Source organism: Rhincodon typus, chromosome 1, assembly GCF_021869965.1.
Source record: "Rhincodon typus isolate 14 chromosome 1, sRhiTyp1.1, whole genome shotgun sequence".
In the NCBI taxonomy this organism is placed as follows: domain Eukaryota; kingdom Metazoa; phylum Chordata; class Chondrichthyes; order Orectolobiformes; family Rhincodontidae; genus Rhincodon; species Rhincodon typus.
In genome coordinates, this window is record NC_063332.1 from 85880663 (window position 1) to 85884282 (window position 3620).

Here is a 3620-nt window from a genome sequence, read left to right on the forward strand (position 1 = left end):
CTCTACAGGAATTCCTCAGGGTAGTGTCCAACCATCTTCAGCTGCTTCATCACTGACCTTCCTTCAATCAATGTTGATGTCATTAAATCTGAAGCTTCTCTAAAGGGACGAATGCTTTAGATTCAACATTTTGAGATGTATCTGGTGGAAATAAAAATGTAGGTAAAATAATCTCTGAATTTGGAAGAAACTATAAATGGTAGCTTTGCAATTTTGTGTTCTGTTAGATTTAAAAAAAGCGAAATATATTCAAGAAGATCTGCTCAAAGAGTATATTGAAGAAAGCCTGATAGTGATGAAAAAATATTGGAAGCAATGATAAATACATGCCTGTAATTTCTGCTGTAGTTTTGTGGGATGAAGTTGAATCTGTTCTTTGCTCTGACTGTGTGGCTGCTGATTCTGATGCTGTATTTCTGATGTAGATGGTTGTAGTTAACATTAATCTAGCTGTAGACATGGAAGATGCAGAAGTTTGAAGAATGTGTGTGAAGCCTGTCAGTTATTTACAATAACGTTCAGAATGCGTTGTCATACTAACTAGCCACAATTGATGGCTTCTATCTTGAGGACTGGGAAGAAATTAATCTATTGGTTCATTGGAGGCTGGTGAAGTGTTCAAGATACTGTTGGTTCTATGAGAGATTCAGCAGTCAAAATGGAAGAATTGCTTATCTCTTATGAGAAAGGAATGATGTATTTGGCATTGCCCCTGAGTGTGTTGTAAATTTACCATGGTGGAAAGAAGTGGAGGAAGCTATGAAAATTAGTTATTAAAGAGACATGACTGTTGACCGAAATTTGTCCATGCATGTACTTTCTGAAGGTTTTGTAAAATAGATGGTGGTGACATTTTGGAGCAAAATGAGAATTTGCAATGGGTCAGAGCTGGTTGATAGAGGGATTGATATTGTAGAAGTCCCTGGTAACATTGAACTCACTGCTGTGGCTATTACAGATGTAAGAAGAGAGAGCTTGATTAAGAGCAAAGGACAAATGAATACTAAGCAGAATATTCCTTGGTCTTCATTGACTAACTACAGAGAGAGATGATCCCATAACTAATTCAGTTGTTGCAGATTGACTATTTGGTGAAGTGGAGATGTTCGCCAAAGATCACACAGTATTCAGCACTATTTGTAACTCCTCCGATACTGAAGAAGTCCATGCTCAAATCCAACAAGATCTGGACAATATCCATGCTTGAGCAGACAAGTGGCAAGAAACAATGGGGCCACACAAATGCCAGGCTACAAACATCACCAATAAGAGACAATGTAGTCACCAACGCCTGACATTTAATGATTTTACCTTTACTGAACCCCTTGCTATCACATCCTGGGGGTTACCATTGACCAGAAACTCAACTGGACTTGCCACATAAGCACAGTGGCTACCAGGAGAGAGGCTAGGAATACTGCAGTGCGTAACTCACTTTCTGATTCTCCAAAGCCTGCCCACTTTCTACAAGGCACAAATCAGGAGTGTGATGGAATACTCCCCACTTGCCTGGATGGGTGTAGCTTGACTCCAACCTGGAAAAAACAGCCCGCTTGAATGGTACCACATCCACAAGCATCCACTGCCTCTACCATCGATGCTCAGCAGAGTAACAGCAGTGTATACTATCTACAAGATGCACTGCAGAAATTCACCAAGGACAGCACCTTCCAAAGCCATGATCGCTTCCATCTAGAAGGACAAGGGCAGCAGATATATAGGAACACCATCATCTCCAAGTTCCCCTCCAAGCCACTCACCATCCTGACTTGGTAAAATATCATTGTTACTGGGTCAGAATTCTGGAATTCTCTCCCTGATGGCATTGTGGGTCAACCTACAGCAGATGGGCTGTCGCAGTGCAAAAAGACAGCTCATCACCACCTTCTGAAGGGAAACTGGGGAAGGACAATAGATGCTGACCAGCCAGTGGCACCCACATCCTACAAGTGAATAAAAAAAACTGGACCGTTATCTTTGTGCAAATTAATTTGGGGGGGAGGCGATGGTGTAGTGGTATTATTGCTGGACTATCGATCCAGAGACCAAACATCATTCTGGGGACCCAGGTTCAAATGCCACCACAGCAGGTGGTCAAATTTGAATTTCAATAAATATCTGGAATTGAGAATCTAATGATGTCCATGAATCAATTGTCAGGAAAAACCCATCTAGTTCATTAATGTCCTTTGGGGAAGGAAACTGCCATCCTTACCTGGTCTGGCCTACATGTGACTCCAGGTCCTCATCAATGTGGTTGACTCTTATCTGCCCTCTGGGTAATTAGGGATAGACAGTAAGTGCTGCCTAGCCAGCAACATCCTCATCCCATGAATGAATAAAGAAGAAAAAAAAAGTTAAGGTTATTCTCTGAATTTATTTGGAGGCTTGTCTATTCGAAATGGGCATTTGAACTTTAGGTTCTTGCTTGCAAGGAGTTTTCAGTCTCTAATACAAAATTTTCATTAGCGACATGAAGTCAAAGCATTACCATTGCCATGCTCAGTTTAATAAAGCATTGAATGGGAAAATCTTTGGAGCAACTCCAACCATGTCAACATGACTAGAAATGTAACTGAAACTTTATCTACATCAGTATGCTCCTGCTAATTTGCATACAGCTTTAATTAATGTCACCAACAGATCTTGATTTTCTGGTTCAAGAAAATTGATCTATTTAACAATGAAGCAAACGAGTTTTAGCACGGCCTTTTCTAAACTATAGGACAACAATTTTTATGCATGCAGGACAAACCAGTATGGAGTATTGAATTACCTGGAGAAATGATTTGCATGGGAGCTTTAGGGCGTCAGGACTTGTTGGCTTACAAGATGTTGATTGAGCACCCTAAATCAGATGGTCTATTTTTCAATGAGGTTTTGTATTTTTGGAAGAAGACCAGACAACAAAGATGTTCAAATTTTATTTTATGTGCACCTTTAAGAAAGTAAAATGTTTCAAGGTGCTCACGGGAGCATTGTGAAACAAAATATGGCCTAAGGCTGCAAGAAAATAAGGAACAGAAGCAGAAGTCGACCATATGCCTACTGAGCCTGCTTCACCATTCAAAATGATTATGGCAGATCTTGGGTTTCACCTCTACCTTTTGCCTGCTCCCCATGTCCTGTGACTCCCTGAAAAACCAGCAATCCCTACTTTCAATGCAGTCAATGATGAAGGCTCCACAACCTTCTGGATCGGAGAATTCCAAAGATACACATCTCTTTGAGTGAGGAATTGTCTTTTTGTCTCAAAACTAAAACAATCATCCCTTATCCGGAGACTGTGGCCCCATATTCCCTAACTGGTGAAAACAACCTCGTGGCACTCACCCTCTTAAGACCAATCAGAATCTGGCTTGTTTCATGAGACACAAAGGGCTGAATTTTATGTTTTGGCTGTGAGTTATTTTGAGGGATTAGTGCTCTGATTTGCAGGCAGGGACCTGAAGGACCTGCTGAACAGGTGATGCAGAGACAGGATGTCCTCATCCTCCAGGACCAGGAGTGAAGGCCACAACACCAGACATGCCAACCTGGTCCGAGGATAACACCCATGCCATTGCAGTCTCAGCCATCTGCTGGATTGCACAGTAAAGTAGGAAGGTCAATGACCTTCT